At 42.8% G+C, this 18,643-nt stretch overlaps 1 protein-coding gene across 2 annotated transcripts in view; it reads right to left on the bottom strand.

The window, feature by feature from the left end:
• The window catches only part of LOC137325577 (uncharacterized protein KIAA0040 homolog), a 57,279-nt gene extending 38,916 nt beyond the window's left edge, over positions 1-18,363 (bottom strand). For both annotated transcript variants that reach the window (XM_067990843.1, XM_067990841.1), the window contains exon 1: positions 18,245-18,363. The gene's annotated coding sequence lies outside the window, so the exon portion shown is untranslated. The remainder of the gene's footprint in view (positions 1-18,244) is intronic.
• Between the last annotated feature and the right edge of the window lie 280 nt (positions 18,364-18,643).

The raw sequence follows: 18,643 nt of genomic DNA, 5'->3' as shown, positions 1-18,643 counted from the left end.
ACTCTCACATTCTCACACACACACACTCTCACACACACACTCATATTCTCACACACACTCTCACATTCTCACACACACACTCACATTCTCACACACACTCTCACACACACTCTCATATTCTCACACACTCTCACATTCTCACACACACTCTCATATTCTCACACACACTCTCATATTCTCACACACACTCTCACATTCTCACACACACTCTCATATTCTCACACACACTCTCACATTCTCACACACACTCTCACATTCTCACACACACACACTCTCACACACACACTCATATTCTCACACACACTCTCACATTCTCACACACACTCTCATATTCTCACACACACTCTCACATTCTCACACACACTCTCACACACACTCTCACATTCTCACACACACACTCATATTCTCACACACACTCTCACATTCTCACACACACACTCATATTCTCACACACACTCTCATATTCTCACACACACTCTCACATTCTCACACACACACTCATATTCTCACACACACTCTCACATTCTCACACACACTCTCACATTCTCACACACACTCTCACATTCTCACACACACTCTCACACACACTCTCACATTCTCACACACACTCTCACATTCTCACACACACACTCATATTCTCACACACACTCTCACATTCTCACACACACACTCACATTCTCACACACACTCTCACTTTCTCACACACACTCTCACATACACACTCTCACATTCTCACACACACTCTCATATTCTCACACACACTCTCACATTCTCACACACACTCTCATATTCTCACACACACTCTCACATTCGCACACACACACTCACATTCTCACACACTCTCACACACACACTCTCACATTCTCACACACACACTCACATTCTCACACACACTCTCACACACACACTCTCACATTCTCACACACACACTCACATTCTCACACACACACTCACATTCTCACACACACTCTCACATTCTCACACACACTCACATTCTCACACACACTCTCACATTCTCACACACACACTCTCACATTCTCACACACACACTCTCACATTCTCACACACTCTCACATTCTCACACACACACTCTCACATTCTCACACACACGCTCTCACACACTCTCACATTCTCACACACATTCTCACACACACACTCTCACATTCTCACACACACTCTCACATTCTCACACACACGCTCTCACACTCTCACACACACACTCACATTCTCACACACATTCTCACACACACTCTCACATTCTCACACACATTCTCACACACATACACACACTCACAATCTCACACATATTCTCACACACATTCTCACACACACACACTAACTCTCACACTCGCTCTAATGTTCACACACTCTCACTCACACATTTTCACCTTGAATGCACCTCGTATCTCGGTGAGCAGTTGTGGACGCACTGCTCCAGGTGCAGTCTGACCAAAGCCCCGTCCAGTTCGATCAGGCCCTGCCCTCTTCCCCCCTGATCTACTTCGCTATGTCTACAGCTGGGGCTTTTGTTGAGAGCTACTCTGCCTCAGGTAATTATGTTGAATGTTGAATCTACTGGGAATCTCCCAGGACTCTGTCAGCTTCATCCTTCACTCTTTCAGCACCATTCCTGGAGTCCGTGGGTCCCCAGTCTCCCCTTCCTCTGGGCAGAGACTGAAGGCAAATGGGCAGGAAGATCACAAAGAGGAGGAGGCCATTCAGCCCCTCTGGCCTGTTCTGCAATTCAATCAGATCATGGCTGATCTGCACCTCAACTCGATTTACCCGCCTTTGCTCCACATCCCTCGATACCCTCACCCAACAAAATCCATCGATCTCAGTCTTGAAAGCTCTAATTGACCCCCAGCATCAACTTGAGGTGCTGCTTTTAATACCTTGCGAACATGAACCCAAATACTCTCTGCTCTTCCACATCACCCAGCTTTCAGCAACAACTTGCCTTTATATAGCACCTTTAACGTAGTAAAAGGTTGGAGGAGGACGGTGTGGTTGACCATGTCACAGGCTGCAGACAGGTGGAGAAGGATGAGGAGGGAGAGTTCACCATCGTCACAGTCACACAGGATGTCATTGGTGACTTTGATGAGGGCCGTTTCAGTGCTGTGGTCGGGGCAGAAACCTGATTGGAGAGAGGTTCAAACATGGGGTTCTGGGAAAGATGGGCACGGATTTGGGGGGTGTTAACACCTTCAAGGACTTTGGAGAGAGAAGCAAGAACTTGCATTTTGAGAGCGGCAATGGGTGAGAACGAACGATTAGCTGTAGACGGGTGAATAAAGGGTGTGAACACACCCCTTTGTGAGAGTGGAGTCATTGCTTTTGTTAAGGTTTGGAATTGGCTGGGATGAGGTGGGAGGAGAGGGAGCTGTGGGGGGGCTGTCACCCATGGGGCACTCTGGGCTCTTTGGTATGGGCAGAGGTGAATGATTCAAACTCTGAGCATGTTGTGAGGAGGTGGCGGAAGCCTCCAGAATGGCCATTATCGCCTGTCCCTTCCCCGTCTCCACCTCCCTCCTACAGACCCTCACTGACCAGGTCAACAATGTGAAGCAGATGGGGCACTGACCCCCACGTACAAGTTACAGGACTAGTTAGCAGCAAAGTCACAGCCACAACATGGTCGCCACAGAGGGATGTGGCAGCAGCTTCAGTCTGGACATCCGTTCCCCTTTAATTGGCATCTTGCTGTGCCCTTGGGCTGAGTGAGAGTGAAGGTCTGATTCATACAGGCACGAGGGGATGGCGAGTCCCCCGGTCCTGAATTCAATCTCCCCGCACCGGGAGTGGGGGGGGTCACTCCGGTGGGAGAGTCCAATCACAGGCGGGGGGGGGGGGGGATCACTCCGGTGGGAGAGTCCAATCACAGGCGGGGGGGGGGGGGGATCACTCCGGTGGGAGAGTCCAATCACAGGCGGGGGTGGGGTGGGGGAAACACTCCTGGTGGGAGAGTTCAATCACAGGCGGGGGGGGGGGGGAACACTCCCGGTGGGAGAGTCCAATCACAGGCGGTGGGGGGGGTGGGGGAACACTCCGGTGGGAGAGTCCAATCACAGGCGGGGCGGGGGGGGAACACTGGTGAGAGAGTCCAATCACAGACAATATGCGGGGGTGCAGCAGAACCCTCTCCCGTGTCCCAGGTCCACCTGATATCGGGGGTCCTTGAAGTGGATTCTCGGGCCCAGTGACTCCATGACTGGGCCGAGCTCCTACTCCAGCTGCCTCAGACAGCTGGCTTTGGAGCGGCTGCCGTTGTTCACAATGTGCCAGGCGTTGTGACACATCAGAATGAGCAGAGGAAATCCCACGCTGTCAGCTCGAGAGCAGAGGAGGAAAGAGTAAAACACCCGCCTCAAAGTCATGTGGGGAAACCCAGAGGAGTTGAAGAGTAGATGGGGAAGCCGAGTTATCCTGGCCCTGGAGGAGGAGGTCAGAGATGGAGAGTTCAGCTCTCACCATGTGAAAGGAAATTCAATCAATTCCATCATTAGTGGGCAAGAATCATCATCAGAAAAGCTGTCAGATTCAACGGCCCAACTGGTTGGCAAATTGCCCTAAACCCAATCTCATAAACAAGGGTCTCCAATCGCACAAAAAAATCCCCAATTCTTCATAAACTCAGGGCAAGAGTTAAACATTTACTCTCAGAATCAGGGCATCACTGGCAAAATTGCATGTATTGCCCTGAGAAGGTGGGTAGGTGGGATTGAGGGATAGGGTGAGAGGGTGGGTAGGTGGGATTGAGGGATAGGGTGAGAGGGTGGGTGGGTGGGATTGAGGGATAGGGTGAGAAGGTGGGTGGGTGGGATTGAGGGATAGGGTGAGAGGGTGGGTGGGTGGGATTGAGGGATAGGGTGAGAGGGTGGGTGGGTGGGATTGAGGGATAGGGTGAGAAGGTGGGTGGGTGGGATTGAGGGATAGGGTGAGAAGGTGGGTGGGTGGGATTGAGGGATAGGGTGAGAGGGTGGGTGGGTGGGATTGAGGGATAGGGTGAGAAGGTGGGTGGGTGGGATTGAGGGATAGGGTGAGAAGGTGGGTGGGTGGGATTGAGGGATAGGGTGAGAAGGTGGGTAGGTGGGATTGAGGGATAGGGTGAGAGGGTGGGTAGGTGGGATTGAGGGATAGGGTGAGAGGGTGGGTGGGTGGGATTGAGGGATAGGGTGAGAGGGTGGGTGGGTGGGATTGAGGTGGTTTTTGAATTGATAGTTCAACTGTTGCTAAAAGTTGAATGATGGACCGTATTTCTGGTTGGATTGGGATCCTTGCTGCTGTTTTGAGCCAGAGATTGGAATTGAGGGGGTGGATTTGTGTCTTTATCACTGATACTCTGGTGAGAGGGTCGTTCACTCTGACAGAACCTGCCTGATCTGCATTTCATCCAATGATGTTTAAGAGATGGTGGGTCAGGTGAAAAGTCCCTCAGGGTTTCCAGTGTGTACCGATATCCACCCTCGGCTGTGTTCCCAGTCACTGAGTATCGGCTGGGAATGGGTGGGCTCAAAACAATTCTAAAGTCAGAGACTCAGGAAGTAACACTGCGTCCCAAAGGAAGCTGGCAGGGAACATCGGTAACCTGATCGAACGGGCAGATACGGTGGGATTCAATGTCAGTCAATGTGAAACGGAACATTTTGAAATGAAATAAAAGTAATAATTAGACTTTAAACGGAGCAAGGCAGCTTTCCCCTATCTCCTGAGGATTGGGAGAGTTTTAGAAACCAACAAAGGAAGACCAAACAATTGATCAAAAGGGAAAAATAGAATGAGAGTAAACCAGCACAAAATATAAAAACAGATTGTTAGAGCTTCTCCAAGTATGTAAAAAGGAAGAGAGTAGCAAAAGTAAACGTTGGTCCCTTAGAGGCTGAGACAGGAGAAATTATAATGGGGAATCAGGAAATGGCAGAGACGTTAAACAAATATTTGTATCTGTCTTCACAGTGGAAGTCACAAAAAAATACCAGAAATAGTGGGGAACCAAGGGTCTAATGAGAGTGAGGAACTTAAAGTAATTAATATCAGTAGAGAAAAAGTACTGGAGAAATGAATGGGACTAAAAGCCCTCAAATCCCCTGGACCTGATGGCCTACATCCGAGGGTTCGAAAAGAGGTGGCTGCAGAGATAGTGGATGCAATGGTTGTGATCTTCCAAAATTCCCTAGATTCTAGAACGGTCCCAGTGGATTGGAAGGTAGAAAATGTAACCCCGCTATTCAAGAAAGGAGGGAGAAAACAGGGAACTACAGGCCAGTTAGCCTGACATCAGTCATCGGGAAAATGCTGGAATCCATTATTAAGGAAGTGGTAACAGAACACTTGGAAAATCATAATATGATCAGGCAGAGTCAACATGGTTTTATGAAAGGGAAATCATGTTTGACAAATTTATTAGAGTTTTTTGAGGATGTAACTAGCAGGGTAGATAAAGGGGAACCAGTGGATGTAGAATATTTGGATTTTCAAAAGGCATTCGATAAGGTGCCACATAAAAGGTTGTTACACAAGATAAGGGCTCATGGGGTTGGGGGTAATATATTAGCATGGACAGAGGATTGGTTAAAGGACAGAAAACAGAGAGTAGGGATAAACGGGTCATTCTCAGGTTGGCAGGCTGTAACTAGTGGGGTGTCACAAGGATCAGTGCTTGGGCCTCAGCTATTTACAATCTATATTAATGACTTAGATGAAGGGACCGAGTGTAATGTATCCAAGTTTGCTGACGATATAAAGCTAAGTGGGAAAGTAAGCTGTGAGGAGGACACAAAGAGTCTGCAAAGGGATATAGACAGGTTAAGTGAGTGGGCAAGAAGGTGGCAGATGGAGTATAATGTGGGGAAATGTGAGGTTATTCACTTTGGTAGGAAGAATAGAAAAACAGAATATTTTAAAATGGTGAGAAACTATTAAATGTTGGTGTTCAGAGAGATTTGGGTGTCCTTGTACAAGAAACACAAAAAGTTAACATGCAGGTACAGCAAGCAATTAGGAAGGCAAATGGTATGTTGGCCTTCATTGCAAGGGGGATGGAGTACAAGAGTAAGGAAGTCTTACTACAATTATACAGGGCTTTGGTGAGACCTCACCTGGAGTACTGTGTACAGTTTTTGTCTCCTTATCTAAGGAAGGATATACTTGCCTTAGAGGGAGTGCAACGAAGGTTCACCAGATTAATTCCTGGGATGAGAGGGTTGTCCTATGAGGAGAGATTGAGTAGAATGGGCCGATACTCTCTGGAGTTTAGAAGAATGAGAGGTGATCTCATTGAAACATATAAGATTCTGAGAGGGCTTGACAGGGTAGATGCTGAGAGGTTTATTCCCTTGGCTGGAGAGTCTAGAACTAGGGGCATAGTCTCAGGATAAGGGGTCGGGACTGAGATGAGGAGGAATTTCTTCACTCAGAGGGTTGTGAATCTTTGGAATTTTCTACCTCAGAGGACTGTGGATGCTGAGTCGTTGAATATATTCAGGGCTGAGATCGATAGATTTTTGGACTCTCGGGGAATTGAGGGATATGGGGATCGGGCAGGAAAGTGGAGTTGAGGTCGAAGATCAGCCATGATGTGACTGAATGGTGGAGCAGGCTCGAGGGGCCGAAAGGTCTACTCCTGTTCCGATTTCATATGTTCTTATGTCCACTCATGCACGCTCCAAGGTAATCTTGACCATGCGACCCACCTCCTGCTCTCCTGACCCTATTCCCACCAAACTGCTGACCACCCAACGTCCTTTCCTGTCCCCCTTATTGGCCAATATTATGAATGGTACCCTCTCCTCAGGTAGTGTCCCTCTTCCCTTAAAATCTGCCGTCATCACCCCCTCCTCAAAAAACCCACCCTTGATCGTTCAGTCCTGACAAATTATCCCCCCATCTCCAAGCTTCCTTTACTCTCCAAAGTCCTTGAATGTGTTGTCATCTCTCAAATCCATGCCCAACTTTCCCGCAACATGTTTTAACCCCAATCATGCTCCCTCCGTAACCCGCTCCACCTCTCTCTCTCCTCCTTTAAGACCCTGCTTAAAACCTACCTCTTTGACCAAGCTTTTGGTCACCTGTCCCTAAAATTTCCTTCTTTGCTGACAAATTCTGTTTGGTAATCGCTCCTGTGAAGCAACTTGGGACATTTTACAAAGTTAAAGGCTTCTTCACAATACTTAAATCGTCACAACCCTGACATCATCACAGCCCTGACATCATCACAACCTTTACATTATCACAACCCTCACATCATCACAACCCTTACATCATCACAACCTTTACATCATCACAACCCTCACATCATCACAACCTTTACATCATCACAACCTTTACATCATCACAACCCTTACATCATCACAGCCCTGACATCATCACAACCTTTACATCATCACAACCTTTACATCATCACAGCCCTGACATCGTCACAACCTTTACATCATCACAACCTTTACATCATCACAGCCCTGACATCATCACAACCTTTACATCATCACAACCCTTACATCATCACAACCCTGACATCATCACAAACTTTACATCAACGCAACCGTTACATCATCACAACCCTTACATCATCACAACCCTGACATCATCACAACCTTTACATCATCACAACCTTTACATCATCACAACCCTGACATCATCACAACCTTTACATCATCACAACCCTTACATCATCACAACCCTGACATCATCACAAACTTTACATCAACGCAACCCTTACATCATCACAACCCTTACATCATCACAACCCTTACATCATCACAACCCTTACATCATCACAACCCTGACATCATCACAACCTTTACATCATCACAACCCTTACATCATCACAACCCTGACATCATCACAAACTTTACATCAACGCAACCCTTACATCATCACAACCCTAACATCATCACAACCTTTACATCATCGCAACTGTTACATCATCGCAACCCTGACATCATCACAACCCTTACATCATCACAACCCTGACATCATCACAACCCTTACATCATCACAACCTTTACATCATCACAACCTTTACATCATCGCAACCCTGACATCATCACAACCCCTACATCATCACAACCCTTACATCATCACAACCCTTACATCATCACAACCCTTACATCATCACAACCCTTACATCATCACAACCCTTACATCATCACAACCCTGACATCATCACAACCTTTACATCATCACAACCCTTACATCATCACAACCTTTACATCATCACAACCCTTACATCATCACAACCTTTACATCATCACAACCCTGACATCATCACAAACTTTACATCAACGCAACCCTTACATCATCACAACCCTAACATCATCACAACCTTTACATCATCGCAACTGTTACATCATCGCAACCCTGACATCATCACAACCCTTACATCATCACAACCCTGACATCATCACAACCCTTACATCATCACAACCTTTACATCATCACAACCCTTACATCATCACAACCTTTACATCATCACAACCCTTACATCATCACAACCTTTACATCATCACAACCCTTACATCATCACAACCTTTACATCATCACAACCCTGACATCATCACAACCCTTACATCATCACAACCTTTACATCATCACAATCCTTACATCATCACAACCTTTACATCATCACAAACTTTACATCAACGCAACCCTTACATCATCACAACCCTAACGTCATCACAACCCTTACATCATCACAACCCTAACATCATCACAACCTTTACATCATCACAACCCTAACGTCATCACAACCCTTACATCATCACAACCCTGACATCATCACAACCTTTACATCATCACAACCCTTACATCATCACAACCCTAACATCATCACAACCTTTACATCATCACAACCCTTACATCATCACAACCTTGACATCATCACAACCCTAACATCATCACAACCCTTACATCATCACAACCTTTACATCATCACAACCTTTACATCATCACAACCCTTACATCATCACAACCTTTACATCATCACAACCCTTACATCATCACAACCCTTACATCATCACAACCCTAACATCATCACAACCCTGACATCATCACAACCTTTACATCATCACAACACTTACATCATCACAACCCTAACATCATCACAACCTTTACATCATCACAACCCTTACATCATCACAACCTTTACATCATCACAAACTTTACATCATCACAACCCTTACATCATCACAACCTTTACATCTTTACAACCTTTACATCATCACAACCCTTACATCATCACAACCCTAACATCATCACAACCCTAACATCATCACAACCCTAACATCATCACAACCCTAACATCATCACAACCCTTACATCATCACAACCCTTACATCATCACAACCCTTACATCATCACAACCTTTACATCATCACAACCCTTACATCATCACAACCTTTACATCATCACAACCCTTACATCATCACAACCTTTACATCATCACAACCTTTACATCATCACAACCTTTACATCATCACAACCTTTACATCATCACAACACTTACATCATCACAACCCTTACATCAACGCAACCTTTACATCATCACAACCCTTACATCATCACAACCTTTACATCATCACAACCCTTACATCATCACAGCCCTGACATCATCACAACCTTTACATCATCACAACCCTGACATCATCACAACCTTGACATCATCACAACCTTTACATCATCACAACCTTTACATCATCACAACCCTGACATCATCACAACCCTAACATCATCACAACCTTTACATCATCGCAACTGTTACATCATCGCAACCCTGACATCATCACAACCCTTACATCATCACAACCGTTACATCATCGCAACCCTGACATCATCACAACCTTTACATCATCACAACCCTTACATCATCACAACCCTAACATCATCACAACCTTTACATCATCACAACCCTAACATCATCACAACCTTTACATCATCACAACCCTGACATCATCACAACCCTAACATCATCACAACCTTTACATCATCGCAACTGTTACATCATCGCAACCCTGACATCATCACAACCCTTACATCATCACAACCCTTACATCATCACAACCCTAACATCATCACAACCTTTACATCATCACAACCCTGACATCATCACAACCCTTACATCATCACAACCTTTACATCATCACAACCCTTACATCATCACAACCTTTACATCATCACAACCCTTACATCATCACAACCTTTACATCATCACAACCCTTACATCATCACAGCCCTGACATCATCACAACCTTTACATCATCACAACCCTGACATCATCACAACCTTTACATCATCACAACCCTGACATCATCACAACCTTTACATCATCACAACCTTTACATCATCACAACCCTTACATCATCACAACCCTGACATCATCACAACCCTAACATCATCACAACCTTTACATCATCGCAACTGTTACATCATCGCAACCCTGACATCATCACAACCCTTACATCATCACAACCTTTACATCATCACAACCCTTACATCATCACAAACTTTACATCAACGCAACCGTTACATCATCACAACCCTTACATCATCACAACCTTTACATCATCACAACCCTGACATCATCACAACCCTTACATCATCACAACCTTTACATCATCACAACCCTTACATCATCACAACCTTTACATCATCACAAACTTTACATCAACGCAACCGTTACATCATCACAATCCTTACATCATCACAACCCTAACGTCATCACAACCTTTACATCATCACAACCCTTACATCATCACAAACTTTACATCAACGCAACCGTTACATCATCACAACCTTTACATCATCACAACCGTTACATCATCACAATCCTTACATCATCACAACCCTGACATCATCACAACCTTTACATCATCACAACACTTACATCATCACAATCCTTACATCATCACAACCCTGACATCATCACAACCTTTACATCATCACAACACTTACATCATCACAACACTTACATCATCACAACCCTTACATCATCACAACCTTTACATCATCGCAATCGTTACATCATCACAATCCTTACATCATCACAACCCTAACGTCATCACAACCTTTACATCATCACAACCCTTACATCATCACAAACTTTACATCTTCACAACCCTTACATCAACGCAACCTTTACATCATCACAACCCTGACATCATCACAACCTTTACATCATCACAACACTTACATCATCACAACACTTACATCATCACAACCCTTACATCATCACAACCTTTACATCATCACAACACTTACATCATCACAATCCTTACATCATCACAACCCTGACATCATCACAACCTTTACATCATCACAACACTTACATCATCACAATCCTGACATCATCACAACCCTGACATCATCACAACCTTTACATCATCACAACCCTTACATCATCAAAACCCTTACATCATCACAACCCTAACATCATCACAACCTTTACATCATCACAACCTTTACTTCATCACAACCCTTACATCATCAAAACCCTTACATCATCACAACCCTTACATCATCACAACCTTTACATCATCACAACCCTTACATCATCACAACCTTTACATCATCACAACCTTTACATCATCACAACCTTTACATCATCACAACCCTTACATCATCACAACCTTTACATCATCACAACCCTTACATCATCACAAACTTTACATCATCACAACCCTTACATCAACGCAACCTTTACATCATCACAACCCTTACATCATCACAACCTTTACATCATCACAACCTTTACATCATCACAACCTTTACATCATCGCAACCCTTACATCATCACAACCCTTACATCATCACAACCTTTACATCATCACAACCCTTACATCATCACAACCCTTACATCATCACAACCTTTACATCATCACAACCTTTACATCATCACAACCCTTACATCATCACAACCTTTACATCATCACAACCCTTACATCATCACAACCCTTACATCATCACAACCCTTACATCATCACAACCTTTACATCATCACAACCTTTACATCATCACAACCTTTACATCATCACAACCTTTACATCATCACAACCCTTACATCATCACAAACTTTACATCATCACAACCCTTACATCAACGCAACCTTTACATCATCACAACCCTTACATCATCACAACCCTTACATCATCACAACCTTTACATCATCACAACCTTTACATCATCACAACCCTTACATCATCACAACCTTTACATCATCACAACCCTTACATCATCACAACCCTTACATCATCACAACCTTTACATCATCACAACCCTTACATCATCACAACCCTTACATCATCACAACCTTTACATCATCACAACCTTTACATCATCACAACACTTACATCATCACAACCCTTACATCATCACATCCCTGACATCATCACAACCTTTACATCATCACAACCCTTACATCATCACAGCCGTGACATCATCACAACCTTTACATCATCACAACCCTTACATCATCACAACCCTTACATCATCACAACCTTTACATCATCACAACCCTTACATCATCACAACCCTTACATCATCACAACCTTTACATCATCACAACCTTTACATCATCGCAATCGTTACATCATCGCAACCCTTACATCATCGCAACCCTTACATCATCACAACCCTTACATCATCACAACCTTTACATCATCACAACCTTTACATCATCGCAACCCTTACATCATCGCAACCCTTACATCATCGCAACCCTTATATCATCACATCCCTTACATCATCACAACCCTTACATCATCACAACCCTTACCTCATCACAACCCTTACATCATCGCAACCCTTACATCATCACAACCCTTACATCATCACAACCCTGACATCATCACAACCCTGACATCATCACAACCTTTACATCATCACAACCTTTACATCATCACAACCCTTACATCATCACAAACTTTACATCAACGCAACCGTTACATCATCACAACCCTTACATCATCACAACCCTTACATCATCACAACCTTTACATCATCACAACACTTACATCATCACAACCCTTACATCATCACAACCTTTACATCATCACAACCCTTACATCATCACAACCCTGACATCATCACAACCTTTACATCATCACAACCTTTACATCATCACAACCTTTACATCATTACAACCCTTACATCATCACAACCCTTACATCATCAAAACCTTTACATCATCACAACCCTTACATCATCACAACCTTTACATCTTTACAACCTTTACATCATCACAACCTTTACATCATCACAACCCTTACATCATCAAAACCCTTACATCATTACAACCCTTACATCATCACAACCCTTACATCATCACAACCTTTACATCATCACAACCCTTACATCATCACAACATTTCTTACATCATCACAACCCTGACATCATCACAACCTTTACATCATCACAACCCTTACATCATCACAACCCTTACATCATCACAACCTTTACATCATCACAAACTTTACATCATCACAACCTTTACATCATCACAAACTTTACATCATCACAACACTTACATCATCACAAACACTTACATCATCACAACCCTTACATCATCACAACCTTTACATCATCACAACCCTTACATCATCACAACCTTTACATCATCACAACCCTTACATCATCACAACCCTTACATCATCACAACCTTTACATCATCACAACCCTTACATCATCACAACCCTTACATCATCACAACCTTTACATCATCACAACCTTTACATCATCGCAATCGTTACATCATCGCAACCCTTACATCATCGCAACCCTTACATCATCACAACCCTTACATCATCACAACCCTTACATCATCACAACCCTTACATCATCGCAACCCTTACATCATCACAACCCTTACATCATCACAACCCTGACATCATCACAACCCTGACATCATCACATCCTTTACATCATCACAACCTTTACATCATCACAACCCTTACATCATCACAAACTTTACATCAACGCAACCGTTACATCATCACAACCCTTACATCATCACAACCCTTACATCATCACAACCTTTACATCATCACAACACTTACATCATCACAACCCTTACATCATCACAACCTTTACATCATCACAACCCTTACATCATCACAACCCTGACATCATCACAACCTTTACATCATCACAACCCTTACATCATCACAACCCTTACATCATCACAACCCTTACATCATCACAACCTTTACATCATTACAACCCTTACATCATCACAACCCTTACATCATCAAAACCTTTACATCATCACAACCCTTACATCATCACAACCTTTACATCTTTACAACCTTTACATCATCACAACCTTTACATCATCACAACCCTTACATCATCAAAACCCTTACATCATTACAACCCTTACATCATCACAACCTTTACATCATCACAACCCTTACATCATCACAACATTTCTTACATCATCACAACCCTTACATCATCACAACACTTACATCATCACAACCTTTACATCATCACAACCTTTACATCATCACAACCTTTACATCATCACAACCTTTACATCATCACAACCCTTACATCATCACAAACTTTACATCATCACAACCCTTACATCAACGCAACCTTTACATCATCACAACCCTTACATCATCACAACCTTTACATCATCACAACCTTTACATCATCACAACCTTTACATCATCGCAACCCTTACATCATCACAACCCTTACATCATCACAACCTTTACATCATCACAACCCTTACATCATCACAACCCTTACATCATCACAACCTTTACATCATCACAACCTTTACATCATCACAACCCTTACATCATCACAACCTTTACATCATCACAACCCTTACATCATCACAACCCTTACATCATCACAACCTTTACATCATCACAACCCTTACATCATCACAACCCTTACATCATCACAACCTTTACATCATCACAACCTTTACATCATCACAACACTTACATCATCACAACCCTTACATCATCACATCCCTGACATCATCACAACCTTTACATCATCACAACCCTTACATCATCACAGCCGTGACATCATCACAACCTTTACATCATCACAACCCTTACATCATCACAACCCTTACATCATCACAACCTTTACATCATCACAACCCTTACATCATCACAACCCTTACATCATCACAACCTTTACATCATCACAACCTTTACATCATCGCAATCGTTACATCATCGCAACCCTTACATCATCGCAACCCTTACATCATCACAACCCTTACATCATCACAACCTTTACATCATCACAACCTTTACATCATCGCAACCCTTACATCATCGCAACCCTTACATCATCGCAACCCTTATATCATCACATCCCTTACATCATCACAACCCTTACATCATCACAACCCTTACCTCATCACAACCCTTACATCATCGCAACCCTTACATCATCACAACCCTTACATCATCACAACCCTGACATCATCACAACCCTGACATCATCACAACCTTTACATCATCACAACCTTTACATCATCACAACCCTTACATCATCACAACCTTTACATCTTTACAACCTTTACATCATCACAACCTTTACATCATCACAACCCTTACATCATCAAAACCCTTACATCATTACAACCCTTACATCATCACAACCCTTACATCATCACAACCTTTACATCATCACAACCCTTACATCATCACAACATTTCTTACATCATCACAACCCTGACATCATCACAACCTTTACATCATCACAACCCTTACATCATCACAACCCTTACATCATCACAACCTTTACATCATCACAAACTTTACATCATCACAACCTTTACATCATCACAAACTTTACATCATCACAACACTTACATCATCACAAACACTTACATCATCACAACCCTTACATCATCACAACCTTTACATCATCACAACCCTTACATCATCACAACCTTTACATCATCACAACCCTTACATCATCACAACCCTTACATCATCACAACCTTTACATCATCACAACCCTTACATCATCACAACCCTTACATCATCACATCCTTTACATCATCACAACCTTTACATCATCGCAATCGTTACATCATCGCAACCCTTACATCATCGCAACCCTTACATCATCACAACCCTTACATCATCACAACCCTTACATCATCACAACCCTTACATCATCGCAACCCTTACATCATCACAACCCTTACATCATCACAACCCTGACATCATCACAACCCTGACATCATCACAACCTTTACATCATCACAACCTTTACATCATCACAACCCTTACATCATCACAAACTTTACATCAACGCAACCGTTACATCATCACAACCCTTACATCATCACAACCCTTACATCATCACAACCTTTACATCATCACAACACTTACATCATCACAACCCTTACATCATCACAACCTTTACATCATCACAACCCTTACATCATCACAACCCTGACATCATCACAACCTTTACATCATCACAACCCTTACATCATCACAACCCTTACATCATCACAACCCTTACATCATCACAACCTTTACATCATTACAACCCTTACATCATCACAACCCTTACATCATCAAAACCTTTACATCATCACAACCCTTACATCTTTACAACCTTTACATCTTTACAACCTTTACATCATCACAACCTTTACATCATCACAACCCTTACATCATCAAAACCCTTACATCATTACAACCCTTACATCATCACAACCTTTACATCATCACAACCCTTACATCATCACAACATTTCTTACATCATCACAACCCTTACATCATCACAACACTTACATCATCACAACCCTTACATCATCGCAACCCTTACATCATCACAACCTTTACATCATCACAACCTTTACATCATCACGACCCTTACATCATCGCAACCCTTACATCATCACAACCTTTACATCATCACAACCTTTACATCATCACAACCTTTACATCATCACAACCTTTTCATCATCACAACCCTTACATCATCACAACCCTTACATCATCACAACCCTTACATCATCACAACCCTTACATCATCACAACCCTTACATCATCACAACATTTACATCATTACAACCCTTACATCATCAAAACCTTTACATCATCACAACCCTTACATCATCACAACCCTGACATCATCACAACCTTTACATCATCACAACCTTTACATCATCACCACCCTTACATCATCACAACCCTTACATCATCACAACCCTTACATCATCACAACCCTTACATCATCACAACCTTTACATCATCACAACCTTTACATCATCACCACCCTTACATCATCACAACCCTTACATCATCACAACCCTTACATCATCACAACCTTTACATCATCACAACCCTTACATCATCACAACCTTTACATCATCACAACCTTTACATCATCACCACCCTTACATCATCACAACCTTTACATCATCACAACCCTTACATCATCACAACCTTTACATCATCACAACCCTTACATCATCAAAACCCTTACATCATTACAACCCTTACATCATCACAACCCTTACATCATCACAACCCTGACATCATCACAACCTTTACATCATCACAACCCTTACATCATCACAACATTTCTTACATCATCGCAACCCTGACATCATCACAACCTTTACATCATCACAACCCTTACATCATCACAACCCTTACATCATCACAACCTTTACATCATCACAAACTTTACATCATCACAACCTTTACATCATCACAAACTTTACATCATCACAACCTTTACATCATCACAAACTTTACATCATCACAACCTTTACATCATCACAACCCTTACATCATCACAAACCCTTACATCATCACAACCCTTACATCATCACAACCCTTACATCATCACAACCCTTACATCATCACAACACTTACATCATCACAACCCTTACATCATCACAACCTTTACATCATCACAACCTTTACATCATCACAACCTTTACATCATCACAACCTTTTCATCATCACAACCCTTACATCATCACAACCTTTACATCATCACAACCCTTACATCATCACAACCCTTACATCATCACAACCCTTACATCATCACAACCCTGACATCATCACAACCTTTACATCATCACAACACTTACATCATCACAACCCTTACATCATCGCAACCCTTACATCATCACAACCCTGACATCATCACAACCCTTACATCATCACAACCTTTACATCATCACAACCTTTACATCATCACAACCCTTACATCATCACAACCTTTACATCATCACAACCCTTACTTTTTCTTCGTCACATGTTAATATCTTTTCTCTTCAAAATTAATTCTCGATTCCACTTTGCCTCTGTTTCTGGTCTGAAATTCTGTGTCCTAGCAGCCCTCTGTGTAAACTATTCTCCTGAACCTCTACCTTTGTACTTTTGGATGATGTCCCTCTGTGTAAACTGTTCTCCTAAACCTCTACCTTTGTACTTTTGGATGATGTCCCTCTGTGTAAACTATTCTCCTAAACCTCTACCTTTGTACTTTTGGATGATGTCCCTCTGTGTAAACTATTCTCCTAAACCTCTACCTTTGTACTTTTGGATGATGTTTGTAAATGTATTGTTACTGATTCATCAACCATGATGTGGAGATGCCGGTGATGGACTGGGGTGGACTAATGTATGGAATCTTACAA

The sequence above is a fragment of the Heptranchias perlo genome, chromosome 9 (assembly GCF_035084215.1).
Source record: "Heptranchias perlo isolate sHepPer1 chromosome 9, sHepPer1.hap1, whole genome shotgun sequence".
NCBI lineage: Eukaryota > Metazoa > Chordata > Chondrichthyes > Hexanchiformes > Hexanchidae > Heptranchias > Heptranchias perlo.
This window is presented reverse-complemented; position numbering and strand designations above follow the sequence as displayed.